The sequence below is a fragment of the Delphinapterus leucas genome, chromosome 7 (assembly GCF_059928025.1).
Source record: "Delphinapterus leucas isolate spDelLeu-1000000601 "Yukka" chromosome 7, BTC_Dleu_Yukka2, whole genome shotgun sequence".
NCBI lineage: Eukaryota > Metazoa > Chordata > Mammalia > Artiodactyla > Monodontidae > Delphinapterus > Delphinapterus leucas.
This window is the reverse complement of record NC_143135.1, coordinates 104,591,005-104,610,513: the sequence shown is the minus strand read 5'-3', so window position 1 is coordinate 104,610,513 and position 19,509 is coordinate 104,591,005. Positions and strand designations below refer to the sequence as shown.

The following is a 19,509-nucleotide window of genomic DNA, read 5'->3' as shown; positions in this document are numbered from 1 at the left end:
GAATCTCAGTACCCCTCCTTCTAAAAAGGGACATTAATGTCTACCTCACAGGGATCTTGTGAGGGTTAACTGAAAATGTCCAGCAGCTCACTAGAACAAGTGTGTAATAAATGTCAGTTTCCTCTCTTCTCTGGTGCTCTTATACCCATTCCCGCAGTCCATGGGGGAGAAACCTGGGCTTCTCTCTTAGGAGAAGTAAATGATTGAACCAAAGCTGCTGTCCTTTGCTTTGAGTGGCTGACCCTAAGGTGGGGAAATCACTGTTGAACCTTTACCTCACCTTGGAGAGGGCGGTGGTTGAGTGTATTTTTTTTTAAATGGGAACAGGAAGTGTGTTTGGTCAGTAGGGAACAGGTTATGGGAAGAATATGGCATATTCTTTTACTGCAGAACATGGTTTTTATACTTTCTGAATCTGTCCTTGCCAACGGAAACACTCAGATGGTTTCTGGTCTGCGTTTACTTTGGAATACAACCAACCGTGCCTGACTCAGCTTTCTGTTCCTCTGCAAATAACAAGGTTGATACCCCTTGTTGTTCTATGAGCTGCTTGTTAATAGAATGTGGAAGAAGCACAAGGTGCAGTGTTGAAAGTTCCAACAGGCTGATGTGACCATGGCTTAGTCCTGAACTTCAGGCACGGCGTATCCCTGCTCTACACTAGCCTGAGAGGCCTTAAGCAACTCTGAAGTCCATCACTCGTCTTCAGATTTTGACAGCTACTGTGTCATTGTTATTTTCTCTGTGGGGCGGGTCCTTGAACAGCATGGTCAGAAGGAGTAAGACCGGAATGAGTCTGAACCTTGTTCTGGCATGAATTCATGATGATATGGAAAAGATCACCACGAACAAGAGCTCAGTGACCTCCCAGCTCGGTTGGGTTCCTAAACAAAAGATGTTCTCATTTCTGCTTCCTGCCCCCCGCCCCCGCCACGTGCACCTATGAAATACTAGAGTCAATGCTGCGTGCTGAGTAAATAATCAAATGAATAAGAAGGGATCCCTCCCGTCAGGGAGTTTATAATCCAGCAGGGAGCTATATACTTGTGAAAAATTGAACGTCATGAGATATACTGACAGCAGTGCTTGGGGACATGAGTAGAAAGTGAATAACTTTCACCGGAGAATCTGAGAAGGCTTCACGGAGGGGGCTGGCATTGGATCTGGGCGTTTCTCGATTGCCTCTTTCAAACTCTTAAGAATTAGGCGATCTTACTGGAATCTTGAATTAAGGACTGAAGAACAAATCTAGGCTAAGTTCCATTATTTCTCAAGCTCTAATAAAGAACTTTGGCCTCTGAGTCAGAAGACCTGGGTTCTAGTCCAGGCTTTGCTGTGAACTTACTCTATGATCTTGAGCACGATACGTAAGCTCTCAGGATTTCCTTGTTTGTTAAATGGGTATAGTTTGGAAGAGGTAACCTCCATGGCCCTTCCTAGTTCTAAAATCCCTCTTCTGAAATGAAAAATGAAAAGGAATTAGAGCAGGTTGAGTCATGGCAAGGGAAAATGGAACTCAGGTTATGGATGTCAACAACAGAGAGGCAGTTACCAGTTGCTGCTTCAGCATATGTTAGAGTGAAAGGGGCATCTCTGGACTTGAATGGTTGGCTTATTTTCCAAGCAACAAGCAAAAAAGTTTAGTATATTTCCCTTCGTTCCCTACTTTCTGCTTCACTAGCAGCCCTTCTTGCCATGTGCAAGTCTTCCTCCGTCTCCCGTAGACTAGTCTTTGAAAACGCATAGCTTCCCTTAAACCTGAGTTCAGCCAACTCCAGGTCAACCTTTTCTCTCATTCTGTTAACACTGAGAATGGAATATTTCCTGCCAGGTCAGTAAACGAAGGATGTCACCGTGGTCAGCGATTGCAGCCACCACCAGACGTGAGCTGGTGAGCCCTGAGGGGACTCAGGATGAGAAAACACAGGATACTGGCCCCAGATAGCTGAGGTGCACATCAAAGGAATGATTTCAGTGAGCTCAGACTCTTGCATCTTCCCATCCATAGAAAAGCGCTAAATTCCTTAACTTGGGATATCTGGTTTTCTTTAATTTACAATAATTGTTTGACGTTCATACTACCTGCCATTTGTTGCAAAACTCCTATATATCCTAGCTCCCCCCTCACCTCCTTGGAGCACTTCTCTCAGGGTTACTTGAGATGCTGCCTCGTGGGCTTGAAGTGCTAAAAATTCCCACCAAATAAAACATAACTCACAACTTCTAGGTTGTGAATATTTTTTAAGTTGACAACATCATTGAGACTAAGGCATCATCACCTCAATTTCCTCTCCTTCACCTACAAATTCATACATACCCACACCCATTCTTCTCCTCAGACTCACCCCTCCTCTCATGGACCATCCTCCATCTGTGCTTCTGATTTCATCCTCACCTGTGCCCTCTGGGCCTCGTTCTGTCGATGTGAACTTCTCTCACCCTTTATAGCCTTTTCCCCTTCGACTATGACCAGGCCCAAGACTTTTTCACACAAAATAATAACAGAAAAAGGAAAAAGAACAACCGTGTGTCCTTCCTATTTACTATTTCAATCATAAGAATAATACAGCTAATGTATATAAAAGGTACAAAGAATAATTTAACAACTGTGTCCCACGAGCCAACTTAAGAAATAAAACATTCCTAACATCCTTGGGGCTTCCTATTCGTTGACCCCTCCACCCCTCCTTTTTTTTTTTTTTTTTGGCCGTGCCATGCAGCATGTGGGATCTTAGTTCCCTGACCAGGGATTGAACCCATGCCCCCTGCAGTGGAAGCGTGGAGTCTTAAACACTGGACTGCCAGAGAAATCCCCCATTGACCCCTCCTTGACCATCTCCCCCTACTTCCCCCTGAGAAGCAACCATCATCATGAATTGTGTGTTTAGCATTCACTTCTTTCTGCTTTACTATATACTGCATACATTTACTATGTACATTATCTCCAAGCAACATACAATTTTGCAAAATTTTACGCTTTATATATATTGTCAAAATATGTGGATCTTTGGGGAGAGGGATAAATTGGGAGATTGGGATTGACATATACACACTACTGCATATAACATAGATAACTAATAAGGACCTGCTGTATAGCACAGGGAACTCTACCCAATGCTCTGTGATGACCTATATGGGAAAAGAATCTTAAAAAGAGTGGATATATGTATATGTATAACTGATTCACTTTGCTGTACACCTGAAACTAACACAACATTGTGAATCAACTATACTCCAATAACAATTAAAAAACAGAAAACATGTAGATCTTTTCCTCATCATCTCACCCAGTTAGTAGCCAATAAATAACTTTGATAATTATTTGTAGATAATTAAAAACAATCTTTAATATTAAAAATTACTTGAGAAGTCATTAATTATTGAACTCAATTACCACTTGAATGACATTTTCTTTGGATAGAAAGGAATTTGGGTGGTTTTGTGTAATGCAATCAGATATTGTCAACATCAGTTAAGTTTCTTGAAAAAAACCTGGAAAGACAATTGCTGACTCCATTTGGTCCTCCCTCTTCACCACCACACTGAAATTGTATTCAAATGCCCTCTGTATTGTTTCATCCAATGGAAATCTCTAAAATAGTATCTAATAGACCTCTCTTCTGTTCCCGAGGCTACTCTGTAGTTGACACTGTCAACTAGTCACTTATCTTTGATATTATCTATGCCCTTTGGCTTTTGTAATGCATCTCTCCTGGCTCTCTCTGCTCATCTGCCATAACCTTCTTCCTCTCCTTTAACACAAGCAGCCTTGGGTCCATTTTATGTGTCTTCTTGTCTCAAGAACTCACACCTACCCACGGTACATCTTCCACCTTCCACGTGCACGCTGATGACGCAGGGACTCTGGCCCTGACCGCTGAAATTTCAGACTCGCATATCTAACCACCTGCTGAACGGACAGACATGAATGGAAACACAAAGCTGCTTCTTGGACACCTCAGAGTCAACATGTCCCAAACTGAATTCCCCATCTTCCTTCCCCACCAGATCAGCTTCTCTTCTGTATCCCAAACTCAGGTAATGGCTTAGCATCCAGTCATTCTCAAAGCCAGAATCCTGGGAGGGGGTGGTCATCCTAGATTCTTCTTTGTCCTTTGCTCTGCCCTGCAATGTCCCAGTTCCCCGAGAGACTAGACATTCTGCTTATTTTGCTTCCCCAAATTTTCTGGTGTTCTCCCTTCTCCTTTGATTCCTACAGCAGTGATCTCATTTAGGCTCTTGTGGTCTTTTGCCTGGACTACTGCACCCCCTCTAGTCCTCCCGTCCATAAATCCTTCCACTCTGCAGCCACCGTCACCTACTTACAGTGTGAATCTGACTACAACACGACAGAATTTAGAATATTTCTTCGACTAACCACCTCATGGATTTGCATTGCGTGTCCCCAGGTCTTGACTGTTGGTGTGTGTATCCAGCTTCATCACCCATTTCTCCCCATCACGACCTTTAAAGTATGCACTTGACCTGTGCTATTCCCTCCCCCTAGTATGTCGTTCTCATTTCCTCTTCACCTGGCTTACCTTTACTCAGTTTTCAATAGGTGGGCTTATCTCCTCTGGAAAGCCTTCTGGAACCTCCAGGTCGGGCTATGTGCTCCACCTCTGTGCTACCATACTACCTCAGACATCTTGATTTTTATCACTTACCGTGTCATATTAAAATTACACATTTACACGTCTTACTAGACTATAGCTCCTCAAGAGCAGAGACCTTATCTGCTTCATCTTCAACTTCCCATGGCTTAGCACAAGCCTTAACATACAATTATAGTTCCTGGTCTGAACTGAACTGATGCAACTTAGCTTTGATCCTGAATCGTAGGGAAACTATATCTCCTAATCCAGGCATTAAGAAGGTTGCTGGTACCATTGCTTTTCCATATAATTTTTCAGCCTAGATAAGTGCTTACAAGAACATCTTACAAGTGCTGTGCCTCTTTGGCTGGTGTGGGGAAGCCCCTTCTCCCAAAGGAATATCTGATCTTACAGGTCCAATATGGCGTACCGTTCTAGAGTGTCAGTTTCACCAAAAGATTTTTGGAAAGAGATGTGTTTTGAGGTAGCCTATTTTTTTTTTTTTTTTTTTTTTGGCATTAAGAGAGGCTTCACCTTACGCCAGGCTGTTCCTTGCTAAGCCTCTGTGTCGAGGGAGCACATGTTCTATGGTGAGTGGTAGTGTTTAATAAACACTAATCTACAGGTCACTGTATTACGCTGTAGCCTAGTTCTTGTTCTAGAGCCTTCCATATAAAAATAAACAACCCCAGTGAGACCAAAGCATAGAAATGATCTCAGAAACAGGCAGAAGAGAGAGATTTTTCCTCCTGGGCTGAGTGAGGTTTGAAAAGGTGTCTGCCTCAGGCAGGGTAGGTCTTCAGAAATTAGTACACCACCGTGCTTTGTACAAAATATGCCAGGTGGTAGATAAAGGAAGGGGAGGGAAGGTAGGAGAACAATGTTAGAACCAAACAAAGAGAAGGTTTGGGTCAAAGTGGGGACCAGATCAGGGAGAGTGGAAGGAAGTGAGGGACAGGACAGCAAGGCACAGAGCACGAGGAGGGAAAAGAGTCAAACAGAACTGTGGCTACAGATGGGATGGAGGTGGGGTGTCTGCCAAAAACCCAAGAAACTATTACATCTTTAGTAAGGTGATAAGGGGGCGTTTTCACCCCTGGAAATTCTACCTGGAGTCCTGAGTTTGAGATCTTCCCAGTCTGGGTTCTGACAGCTGTTTCAGACATCAGATTTGAGAATGAGGTAGAATCCTCTCAGAGGGAGTGACAAAAAGATGCAAAAGGAACAGAGGAAACAGCAAGGGGACAAGTACGAAGGGCTAATTTAAAATGGATAATGGGGAAAAAACCCAATAAATTGACAAAGGAAAAAATAAATTAAAAAAATGGATAATGGAGTCAATTTAATTCAAGCCATGTGTATTCAGTGCCTGTTATGTATCAGGCATTGTTCTGGGGGTGGAGGATCAGAGGTAAGACTGCGCCCCAGCCTTCAAGGAGTTTGCAGGCTTCTTTGAAGGTGTCCGAGAAGGAAAAGCCAACAGTAGAAAATCCAGTATCTAATGCTTTCACCTTCCAGTTAAGAGGTCTTTGAAAGCTAAACCAAGAATCATTCCTGTACCATTTCTGTTACCTGGTGCTATAAAGCTTTCTCAGCATAAAAAAAAAAAAGAGTGACAAATCTGCCCCAAGTTTTGATTGTCACATGTCAGGCTGCACAAGGGGAAAAGGATATGGATTTGGAGAGTGACCTTCAAGGGCAGAAACTCTGTCCCCAGATCTATCACCAAGACATCCTCCAGAGGTATTAGGAAAATATCTTCCCAATATAACCTCCTAAAGAAAAATACTAGGCTAATATACTTTTCCATCATAATTAAATCTTCTCCCAAATGACCTACTAAGACAAACACTATCCTGATACGGAACTTCTCCAAAAGCCCTAATTTATCCTGGATTAATAAGTATTTCCTTGTAGGTGGGTAATGAATGTTTTGCAAATGGTTATTACAAAACAATTACTCATACATGTGCTCAGAGGACTTTCATTGCCCTAGGATCTCAAACTTTTTTTTTTTGTAATAGAAAAAAGCTGTGTCTCTGGAAGCCTTCTGATGGTCTCTGTGCTGCTGATAGAAGGTGATGCATAGAGGGGCACAAAAGCACCAGGTACTTCAAAGTGCGGGGGGGAGTCAAGAACAAATTCTGGTTCTGAATCCTAGACTACCACGGAGCCACCTCAAAACAGGAACCTCTACTATTAAACAAATTACATAATAAATCAGTCTAAGTTATCAATGGCCTTCTCTCAAACAAGAATAAATGGCTTTCTAATGAGAAACTGATTGTACTAGAAAGCTGCTAGAGACATAATGATAAGCCATCAAAAAAAGCCTGCTCTGCCTAATCACTCTGCAATGAGGCTCTCCCATCTACAAGACACACTCACAGACTGCATGTTAGTACAACATTCTTAAACATGGACATTTGAATACTGCTTCCAACATGAAAGACAGAACCAAAACAACAGAAAAGGGGACTCTGAAAATAAACACAGACATTGTAGGCAGCTGAAGAAAACTTTTAAAATGCAGATATGATAGAGTTAATTTAATATTTTCAGAGAAATATGAGGAGATACTGCATACATGAAATAAAAACAGGATGCTATTAAAAAAAAATTGGAAGTTCCCCTCCACCCCAAATTAAAGCCCTTGGGAATTAAACATATGATGCTAGAAATGCAAAATTTTAATAGAAGGGTTGGAAGATTTATTAGAACTAAATGACAAGATTCAAGACAGATTCAAGAGATCCAACATCTAAGTAATTAATATAGTTTCAGAAACAACAGAGGGAATTATATAACAGAAGAACTGAAGAATATGATTTTTAGATTGAAAAGGTCTTTAAAGTACCTAGAACAATGACCAAACCAAACAAGAAAAGCCCAACATCAACTTACAACATCGTGAAATATCAGGATGTGAGGAAAAAAAGAAAAGAAAACCCTACAAACTTCCAGAGATTAAAACATAAGAGGCCAAAAATCAGAATGGCATTAGCTTCTCAAGAGCACTATGAAAAGGTGGAAGGAAATGGAGCAATGCCTTCAAAATTCTGAGGGGAAATTATTTTCAGTTCATCAAACCATCAGTCAAGTGTGAAGGAAGAAAGATGACATCTTAAGTGCGCAAGGTCTCAAAAACCAACCAGGTCTTGTGGGGCCTGAATCTTACCCACTTTAAGAAAAAGTCCCCATTAGGAAACTTGCACAAGCCTCTTAGATAGCCTCATCCACCAGAGGGCAGACAGCAGAAGGAAGAAGAACTACAATCTTGCAGCCTGTGGAACAAAAACCACATTCACAGAAAGACAAGATGAAAAGGCAGATGGCTATGTACCAGAAGAAGGAACAAGATAAAACCCCAGAAAAACAACTAAATGAAGTGGAGATAGGCAACCTTCCAGAAAAAGAATTCAGAATAATGAAAGTGAAGTTGATCCAGGACCTCGGAAAAAGAAAGGAGGCAAAGATCTAGAAGATGCAAGAAATGTTCAACAAAGACCCAGAAGAATTAAAGAACAAACAAACAGAGACGAACAATACAATAACTGAAATGAAAACTACACTAGAAGGAATCAATAGCAGAATAACTGAGGCAGAAGAACGGATAAGTGACCTGGAAGACAGAATGGTGGAATTCATGGCTGTGGAACAGAATAAAGAAAAAAGAATGAAAAGAAAAGACACCCTAAGAGACCTCTGGGACAACATTAAATGCAACCACATTTGCATTATAGGGGTCCCAGAAGGAGAAGAGAGAGAGAAAGGACCTGAGAAAATATTTGAAGAGATTATAGTCAAAAACTCCCCTAACGTGGGAAAGGAAATAGCCACCCAAGTCCAGGAAGCGCAGAGACTCCCATACACGATAAACCCAAGGAGAAACACGCTGAGATACATAATAATCAAATTGGCAAAAATTAAAGACAAAGAAAAATTTTTGAAACAGCAAGGGAAAAACGACAAATAACATACAAGGGAACTCCCATAAGGTAAACAAGCTGATTTCTGAGCAGAAACTACAAGCCAGAAGGGAGTGGCATGATATACTTAAAGTGACGAAAGGGAAGAACCTACAACCAAGATTACTCTACCAGGCAAGGATCTCATTCAGATTTGATGCAGAAATCAAAAGCTTTACAGACAAGCAAAAGCTAAGAGAATTCAGCACCACCAAACCAGCTCTACAACAAATGCTAAAGGAACTTCTCTAAGTAGGAAACACAAGAGAAGAAAAGGACCTACAAAAACAAACCCAAAACAATTAAGAAAATGGTAATAGGAGCATACATATTGATAATTACCTTAAACGTGAATGGATTAAATGCTCCAATCAAAAGACACAGGCTTGCTGAATGGATACAGAAACAAGACCCACATATATGCTGTCTACAAGAGACCCACTTCAGACCTAGGGACACACACAGACTGAAAGTGAGGGGATGGAAAAAGATATTCCATGCAAATGGAAATCAAAAGAAAGCTGGAGTAGCAATACTCATATCAGATAAAATAGACTTTAAAATAAAGAATGTTACAAGAGACAAGGAAGGACACTACATAATGATCAAGGGATCAATCCAAGAAGAAGATATAACAATTATAAATATATATGCACCCAACATAGGAGCACCTCAATACATAAGGCAACTGCTAACAGCTCTAAAAGAGGAAATCAACAGTAACACAATAATAGTGGGAGACTTTTAACACCTCACTTACACCAATGGACAGATCACGCAAAATGGAAATAAATAAGGAAACAGAAGCATTAAATGACACAATAGACCAGATAGATTTGATATTTATAGGACATTCCATCCAAAAACAGCAGATTACACTTTTTTCTCAAGTGCGCACGGAACAGTCTCCAGGGTAGATCACATCTTGAGTCACAAATCAAGCCTCAGTAAATTTAAGAAAATTGAAATCATATCAAGCATCTTTTCTGACCACAACGCTATGAGATTAGAAATGAATTATGGGAAAAAAACCAAAAAACACAAACACATGGAGGCTAAACAATACGTTACTAAATAGCCGAAAGATCACTGAAGAAATCAAAGAGGAAATCAAAAAATACCTAGAGAAAAATGACAATGAAAACATGATGATCCAGAACCTGTGGGATGCAGCAAAAGCAGTTTTAAGAGGGAAGTTTATAGCTATACAAGCCTACCTCAAGAAACAAGAAAAATCTCAAATAAACAATCTAACCTTGCACCTAAAGGAACTAGAGAAAGAAGAACAAACAAAACCCAAAGTTAGCAGAAGGAAAGAAATCATAAAGATCAGAGCAGAAATAAATGAAATAGAAACAAAACAATAACAAAGATCAATAAAACTAAAATCTGGTTCTTTGAGAAGATAAACAAAATTGATAAACCATTAGCCAGATTCATCCAGAAAAAGAGGAAGAGGACTCAAATCAATAAAATTAGAAATGAAAGAGGAGAAGTTACAACAGAAATACAAAGCATCCTAAGAGAGTACTACAAGCAACTCTATGCCAATAAAATGGACAACCTGGAAGAAATGGACAAATTCTTAGAAAGGTATAACCTCCCAACACTGAACCAGGGAGAAATAGAAAATATGAACAGGCCAATCACAAGTAGTGAAATTGAATCTGTGATTAAAAATGTTCCAACAAACAAAAGTCCAGGACCAGATGGCTTCACAGGTGAATTCTAACAAACATTTAGAGAAGAGCTAACACCATCCTTCTCAAGCTCTTCCAAAATTGCGGAGGAAGGAACACTTCCAAACTCATTCTATGAGGCCACCATCACCCTGATACCAAAACCAAAGATACTACAAAAAAAGAAAATTACAGACCAATATCACTGATGAATATAGATGCAAAAATCCTCAACAAAATACTAGTAATCAGAATCCAACAACACATTAAAAGGATCATACACCATGATCAAGTGGGATTTATCCTAGGGATGCAAGGATTCTTCAATATACGCAAATCAATCAATGTGATACACCATATTAATAAATTGAAGAATAAAAACCATATGATCATCTCAATAGAAGCAGAAAAAGCTTTTAACAAAATTCAACACCCATTTATGATAAAAACTCTCCAGAAAGTGGACATGGAGGGAACCTACCTCAACATAATAAAGGCTATATACAACAAACCCACAGCAAACATCATTCTCAATGGTGAAAAACTGAAAGCATTTCCTCTAAGGTCAGGAACAAGACAAGGATGTCCACTCTCGCCACTGTTATTCAACATAGTTGTGGAAGTCCTAGCCACGGCAATCAGAGAAGAAAAAGAAATACAAATTGGAAAAGAAGAATTAAAACTGTCACTGTTTGCAGATGACATGATACTATACATAGAGAATCCTAAAGATGCCACCAGAAAACTACTAGAGCTAATCAATGAATTTGGTAAAGTTGCAGGATACAAAATTAATGCACAGAAATCTCTTGCATTCCTATATACTAATGATGAAAATTCTGAAAGAGAAATTAAGGAAACACTCCCATTTACCATTGCAACAAAAAGAATAAAATACCTAGGAATAAACCTACCTAGGGAGACAAAAGACCTGTATGCAGAAAACTATAAGACACTGATGAAAGAAATTAAAGATGATACCAACAGATGGAGAGATATACCATGTTCCTGGATTGGAAGAATCAATACTGTGAAAATGACTATACTACCCAAAGCAGCCTACAGATTCAATGCAATCCCTATCAAATTACCAATGGCAGTTTTTACAGAACTAGAACAAAAAATCTTAAAATTTGTATGGAGACACAAAAGACCCCGAATAGCCAAAGCGGTCTTTAGGGAAAAAAGTGGAGCTGGAGGAATCAGGCTCCTGGACTTCAGACTATACTACAAAGCTACAGTAATCAAGACAGTATGGTACTGGCACAAAAACAGAAATATAGATCAATGGAACAAGATAGAAAGCCCAGAGATAAACCCACACACCTATGGTCAGCTAATCTATGACAAAGGAAGCAAGGATATACAATGGAGAAAAGACAGTCTCTTCAATAAGTGGTGCTGGGAAAACTGGACAGCTACATGTAAAAGAATGAAATTAGAACACCCCCTAATACCATACACAAAAATAAACTCAAAATGGATTAGAGACCTAAATGTAAGACCGGACACTGTAAAACTCTTAGAGGAAAACATAGGAAGAACACTCTTTGACATAAATCACAGCAAGGTATTTTTTGATCCACCTCCTAGAGTAATGGAAATAAAAACAAAAACAAATGGGACCTAATGAAACTTCAAAGCTTTTGCACAGCAAAGGAAACCATAAACAAGACGGAAAGACAACCCTCAGAGTGGGAGAACATATTTGCAAACGAATCAATGGACAAATGATTAATCTCCAAAATATATAAACAGCTCATGCAGCTCAATGTTAAAGAAAGAAACAACCCAATCCAAAAATGGGCAGAAGACCTAAGTAGACATTTCTCCAAAGAAGACATACAGATGGCCAAGAAGCACATGAAAATCTGCTCAACATCACTAATTATTAGAGAAATGCAAATCAAAACTACAATGAGGTATCACCTCACACCAGTTAGAATGGGCACCATCAGAAAATCTAGAAACAACAAATCCTGGAGAGGGTGTGGAGAAAAGGGAACTCTCTTGCACTGTTGGTGGGAATGTAAATTGATACAGCCACTATGGAGAACAGTATGGAGGTTCCTTAAAAAACTAAAAATAGAATTACCATATGACCCAGCAATCCCACTAGTGAGCATATACCCAGAGAAAACCATAATTCAAAAAGACACATGCACCCCAATTTTCATTGTAGCACTATTTACAATAGCCAGGTCACGGAAGCAACTTAAATGCCCGTCACCAGACGAATGGATAAAGATGTGGTACATATATACTGTGGAATATTACTCAGCCATAAAAAGGAACAAAATTGGGTCATTTGTTGGGACGTGGATGGATCTAGAGACTGTCATACAGAGTGAAGTAAGTCAGAAAGAGAAAAACAAATATTGTATATTAACGCATATATGTGGAACCTAGAAAATGGTACAGATGAACCGGTTTGCAGGGCAGAAATAGAGACACAGATGTAGAGAACAAACGTATGGACACCAGGGGTGGAAAGCGGCGGGGGGGGGGGTTGTGGTGGTGGGATGAATTGGGAGATTGGGATTGACATGTGTACACTGATGTGCATAAAGTGTATGACTAATAAGAACCTGCTGTATAAAAAAATCCAAAAATTAAAAGAAAAAAAAAGTCATTGAATTACAAAGTTGGGTGTGAAGGTGAATATTTACATTGAGGAAAGACATCACAACAAACAGGAGCCATGGAGACTCAGGGCTCTTTCATTTAAAATCTCTTTAGAAAATTGAGCAAAAACGCCTCTCGATGGCAACCTGGCTCTCTGCCCACATCCCCGACACCTTGCAGTGATTTGCAGCCCTCGCAGTGGCCCCATGACTTCATGAGCTCCGGGTAAAACTGCCTCTGCCTCCATGCATCCTTCCTCAGGAAACTATGCTCCAGCAGAACCAAGGAACGGAGTCCAAGACATGGACTCCAAGGGACAGGAGTCCTGTACAGTCCACAGGATGCCAATGAGGGAGCTCCCAGGGTAACAAGGGGCTCAGAGAAGGACCAGTTCCAGAGAATGGGGGGAGCTGGCTGAGCAGGGATTTCCCAAGGGAAAAAAGAAAACTGGCTACTTACTTGACATTGACTAACTCTACTGAGAGGAATTTTACCATCCTGTCGAAGGTTGAGCAAGAATTAGTAATGAGTACTCAACACTTAAGCAATTGAAGATGTAGCAATGACTAACTCCAGGACGGTAGAAAAGGTTGTACAAGAGAGGAGGTGTAAAAATCATGGTTTATCATATGGCTCAATTGTGAGTAATATTTACGTAGTCATAATAATGCAAACACTAAACATTAGTATATCGAAAAATATTATGATATAACTTGTTATATTGGGACTTGCAAGAAAGGGAAGTGAATGTGAGGTAGAATTATGAGGGTATAAGAGAGCTAAAGCCACATCCTTCAAGGTAGGATGTCAGTAGATACTATCTAGAACTGTGTGTGTGTGGCTGGGGGGTGGGGGGAAGAGCCAGTATTTGCATGTTATTTGGGAATATGATGGTAAACATGAGAAAAATGTAGCCGAAAGGCATGGAAAGTAGTTGCCTCTGGGGATGCAGCTTAGTATAAACTCCATAAAAACCTCGTAGAACTTTTAAGACTATACATTTATTTGTTTTGACCAAAATAGAGAATTAAAAAAAGAGAGTGATGCCCCAAGAGGAGTGAGACAGAAAGCTGTTGGAAATAAAATGAAGGTGCCTCTGCTAAACTACCCCAAATTCAGTGTTTTTCGAGTTGTGGTCCTGTGACCACCTGCATTCAAATTACCTGCAGTGCCAGTTTATCATTCAGATTTATAGACCCATCCCAGACCTAAGTAATCAGCATTTCTCAGGGCAGGACTTGGAACCTACAATTTCAAAAAGTTCCCCTAGACCCACTGCATTATCTATTGCTTTTTAGTAAACCAAACAACAAAAAGTAAATAAAATGAAAAAGAATAACAGATGTAGAAACAGAGTCAGTGACCCATAAAAAGCACCATGGCAGACACTGCTATTTGCTTACCCGATATCCATTCTTCCTAATTAACAGAATCCCTATTTTGTTGTGTTGGCAACATGTCCAACGAAAACACTGGATTTTCTCAGGCTCCTTACAGTTTGGGGTAGTTGTGTGACATAGTCTTTATACCAGTGAGATGTATAAGAGGGCTACTGGGTGGAGCTTCCAGGGAAGATCTTAATATTACAGTAAGTTCCCTACATACAAACGAGTTCCGTTCCAAGAGCGCGTTCCTTAAGTCCAATGTGTAAGTCCAGCTAAGTTAGCCTAAGTACCCAACTAACACATTCAGCTATATAGTACTGTACTGTGATAGGTTTATAATACTTTTCACACAAATAATACATAAAAAACGTACACAAAAAACAGAACAGTTTTAACCTTACAGTACATACCCTGAAAAGGACAGTAGTGCAGTCCCACAGCTGGCATCCAGGGTCTGGCATCGAGTGAACAGGCAAGAAGAGTTACTGACTGGAGGAGGGAGAGGAGGTGGGAGACGGTAGAGCTGAAGGACTGACAGAGGGCAAGCTGCAATTTCACGTGAACTAACTTACGTGATTGGACATGCGAACACATGTTCGCATCTTTGAAAGTTCACAACTTAAAGGTTCGTATGTAGGGGACTTACTGTATTATCAAAAAGGGACAGACTCAGCTGGTACATGTCTTCTGCCCTTCTTTCTATTAAGCACAGAAGAGGTGCCTGTCCTTCAGTGAGGACGAAAGCGTGCTAAGGGTGGAAGGAGCCTGCTCTGGCCCTGGACTTTGCACCTGCAGACCTCTGGTTCTCTGAGAAGAATAAACTCCTTACTTATTAAGCCCCCAGAGTGGGGTCTTCTGTGACTTGTAGCTGAATGAAATCCTGCTGACATCTCATACTTGTTCAAATGTGTATTTGATATACTGTATATTGCACACATTTTTTTGAGTGCTTTGGGCACTGTGCTAGGAATAATACAATGGGCCAGACAAATAAGGCTGTTTCCCTCATGGAATGTGGAATACAGTTAGAGTAGAAGAATCTACAGGTGTCTGAGTCCAGGATTCAGAGGGGCTATAGTTTGCTGTCACAGACCCTAAAGCAACAGAGTCAATCGAAATAAACCACTCGATTTATGTATGTAGGAAATCCTCAGGGGACCACATGCCAGAGGGAGCAATAGTCTGGACATTGGGAGACCTAGGTTTTCTCTGTAATTCATTAGCGAAGTACATTTGGGGAAGCTATGTGGGGTGACTGCTTAATTTTTCCTGAATCCACTTTTCTTCTTTGAAAAACAAGAAGATTGGGCTCAGCTCTAAAATATTTTGTGATTACATTGAACAACGATGGCCATGAAATATACCAGACAAGAGTGTTACTAAATTTAAACTCTAAGAGTTCAAGTCAGAGGATATATTAAACAAATCACAAACAACTGCCCACTCCAAATTAAACAAACAAACAAAGGGACAAAGAACATGCCGGAGGGAGTTCTGGTTTGAGACCCGGCTTTGCCACGTAACAGCTGAGTAACCCTGGGATGGACACTCAGTGTCTAAGTCTCAATTTCCTCATTTATAAAATATGAAGCAATTATACTCCAATAAAGATCTATTAAAAAATAATTAAAAAAATGAAAAGCATACTAAAAAAATATAGGGCTGTTACTCTGACCTCGAAGTGCTAAGGAAAATGCCTGGTACTCTGTAAAGCCCCATTATGATTTGATACCAGCAAGATATTGATAATGGCTTAGAAATCTAAATCCTGCTAGGGGAATACATGAGTGTGCTTTGATGTTTTCAATTTAATTCTTCATTACACAAGGCAGATAGATCTTTTGAGTTTCCTTCTGCCTGCCATAGTGTACCTTGTGACCCATTTTATTTTTATATAAGAGAATAGGCAAGAGAAACAAAAACAGCTAAAGTTGAAATCATCTCTGTTTGTTTCTAGCCCCAGTAAAGGTTGGGGGAAAGGGTTGGCTGGTTAAAAGGGAAGCTGGGTTCAAACGAAGTGTGGGAATTACATCACTTATCTGTGGCCTCTAATTGTCCATATTCAGTATGGTATAGTATTGTGAATAATCTGGGTTTTGCCTTATAACCTGTCACAAGTGTAGATGGGAAATTTGTCTACATATGCTGCCATTAGCTGATGACGCAGTTATGACTTCCATTCTCTTACCCACAATTATAAAAAGTTTTGCAGTAACAGGAACTTTGGCTATGGGAGTGGTTCGACACATGGTAAAATTGATCGTATCCATTTTCAACAAGCAGATGCGTTTGAGAGAAAGAGACAATCTTTTGATTACAACCAACGTAGGTAACATCTGTACTTTGACCAACTGAGCATGGCAGCCAAAGTGAATGTGAAGGTGGTGGGGAGATAAGAAAGCAGAATTCTTTCTTCCTCTTTATCCAACCCTTTCACCTCAGCCCTTGCCAAATCCTGACAATTTCAAAGTGCTATTTGCTAAGATTAGGCAAGACACATAACCAAGGATATTGGGGAATACTTTAAATAAAATTACTGGTGCCAAACGTGAGATTCAATAACTTCACCTAGTCCATCACAACCAACATTCCCCAGAAGGGTCGGGGAGGAACCCGCAGAATATAAGGAAAAATGCAGAGTATGTGATAAGTGGTAATACTGTTCCCACCGCCCATGGAAGAAGTGCGAGGAAATCAAAGGTCTTTAAAAAGAAAACTGAGTGCTTGCCTCCTGTAGTACCAGAACAAATAATGCATAACCAGAAATAACGCCTTTTTCTCTGCTTATGTCAGGTGCTCTCCCGTTGTAAAATTAAGGGGCCTTATTCAACAAAGCCCTCATATCGGTTCCATATCTTTTCCAGAAACTTTAGGAACAGAGGGTAACTACATCAGATTATTACGCAGAGGAACTCTCACTCAGGAAGAGCTCAGTCTGAAGCAGGCCGCACCCCCCTATCTCAGAGTGTATTATTTTTCTCCCCAGCAGTGTTCAACATGGTACAAAACCCAGAATATACTGATATGTTGCACATCTGGTTAAAAAGAGTACACGTTTCCTTTAACAATAAGCCATACTACTTATTGAAGTGAATGCAAAAACACAGGTAAAATTCTTTTGTCACTTTATGAGCCCAGCAGAGCGGTGGGTAGGGCAACGGGACAGACGGCCAGGGATGTGGGGAAAATGGCAGGCGAGGGCAGTGGTGGAAGAGAACAGGAAGGAAGTGGTCATTTCTGGCTAAAATTTTTAAACTGTTTATTTCATAAGGGGTTTCTGTTGCTGAAGCACAACCCTTCTTACATGGAGGGCTAGCTCCTGTCTCCGGAGGTGATCACTCTGGACCCAGACGGGGACACCTAAAACTATTTTCGGGCCCCACTAAACCTCTCCAACCACTGCTAACCTTCCCCCTTGACCCCTCGCATCCCTCTGCCCACTGGCCTGTCCGTGAAAGCTAAATAATGGCTCAGGGGACATTATCCGTCAGTTGCCTCTCACTGTTAGCCTCAAGGCTTGCTGGCCTAAGGAGAGTATGTGGTGGGCGCATTCGCGGGGGGCGGGCGGCGCCGGCCCGGGGAGGGTCGGGGTGGAAGTGCCGCCGCTGCGAGCCGCGGACTCAAGACAGCTCCGGTCTCCGGGCGGGACACGAGTCATCACCGCGGGGGGGTTCCGATCCTCGGGGCGGAACGGAGGGCAGGGGCTTCACACTTGGAAGCTCCTCTCACCGGGCGACACGGTCGCCCTGCCAGGCCGGGGTCGCGACAATATTCACCCCAGGGCCGCTGGCGATCGGCCACAGGTGCGCGGGCGCGGAGGGAGTCTCCCAGTGCGGCCCCACTTCCAGCCCCGAGGGGGCCCTCGGGTCAGCTTCCCCACCCCTGGACCTCCAGCGCCTCCCTGCCCTCCCCAACCGACCCCCCCTCCCCTGGCCGAGCCCCTCCGCGTCGGAACCCCTCCGGGCCGAGCCCCCTGCCCGCAGCCGGCGACTCACCTGCGCCGAGCGCCTACGAGCCGTCAGTCCGTGGCCGCTTTGCGCGCCGAGTGCAGCTGCCACCCCGCAGGTGCGAGCGCCCCTCCCCGCCCGGCCGCCGCCAGCCGGTCCTCCCCCAACCCCGACCGCCCCTCCCCGCACCTGCCCGGGGGCTGGGCTGCCCTTCTCAAAGTCCGCACTGTCCTCCACGCCCCTGACAACTCCCGCCGGGTTGTTTCCTGGCTCCAGACACTCCCTAAGATGTGTGTTCCAACAGGGGCCGGTTCCCAGGCACGTAAGGCCAGCCGTGACTAACTTTGACCTCCTATGATGCAAAGCAATTAACAGAGCCTGGGAGGTGACAGCGGATGCTGGCTCAAGGAAGACCGTTTAACAAGCCAAGCAATCGTGGTGAACAGGCCTGCCAACTAGTCACGGATCACCCTCCAGCAAAGGAAGGCTCTGGTGTCATATTCCGGACCAGTTTTCTGGTTTAAGCTTGGTGTCGTATTCATTCATTCATTCAACAGAACTGCCAACAAATCTACATGCTAGGTAGACACAGTTCTAGGTTCTGGAGACACAGCTGCAAAGGAGATAATGTCCCTGCCTTGAAGGAGCTGCTTCTAGGAAGGAAGGCGTGACTTTGTAGTGTCATGTGGTCTCCATGCCCTCATCTCTAAGTTAAGTGGTTGGCCTAGTTGTATAGTTTCCCACCCCATCTGTTGGTCATAATCCCTTGTGGAAGTTAAAATAACGCAAGAGGTACGGCTCCATCTCAGACCACTGATCAGAATCTGGGGGAGGAGTGTGGGCAGATTCAGGGGAGCAGAGGAAGTCAGGGCTGAGAATGGAGCCTCCAAGTCTCTAAGATGCCTTCCAGCTTATTCCATTGTTGTAGGCACTGGAAACCAGGAAGGCTTCATGGAAGAGATGCTGTATTTAGGTTTTAGAGAGAGGCAAAAGCAGGGTGGAAAGAGGACAGGATCCCCAGTGCAGCTTCTTTGGATCACATAGCTTTTCTTTTCTCTAAAGCCAAAGTCAAAGGAAGGCACTTTTGAGCATAAGGCATAAACCTGAGCAAAATTTTCCTCTCTAAACAGAGTGCATGAGGCCTGGTGGAAGGAGATAAAGCCAGAGGCAGGGCTGTCAGTTAAAAGGCTAATGGAGCCACACACTTGAGATGGATAGTGTGCCAGAGCCAGGAGCTGGAGAGTACCACTTTAATTTCCCATCAGCGTGGGAACTGATTTAACCATTAGGCCTCATCCTGGCACTTGCTC

General features: G+C 42.1%; 1 protein-coding gene across 4 annotated transcripts in view; it reads right to left on the bottom strand.

Annotated features, from left to right (window-relative positions):
• The window catches only part of TMEM45B (transmembrane protein 45B), a 54,198-nt gene extending 35,844 nt beyond the window's left edge, over positions 1-18,354 (bottom strand). The window contains exons 1-2 of one of the 4 annotated variants that reach the window (XM_089915828.1): positions 18,248-18,333; positions 14,663-14,741 (exon numbers count right to left, since the gene is read on the bottom strand). The gene's annotated coding sequence lies outside the window, so the exon portion shown is untranslated. Of the gene's footprint in view, positions 1-14,662; positions 18,158-18,247 lie in introns of those variants that run through there. The other 3 variants (XM_022556148.3, XM_089915826.1, XM_089915827.1) reach the window with 3 other exon arrangements.
• Positions 18,355-19,509: the final 1,155 nt, after the last annotated feature.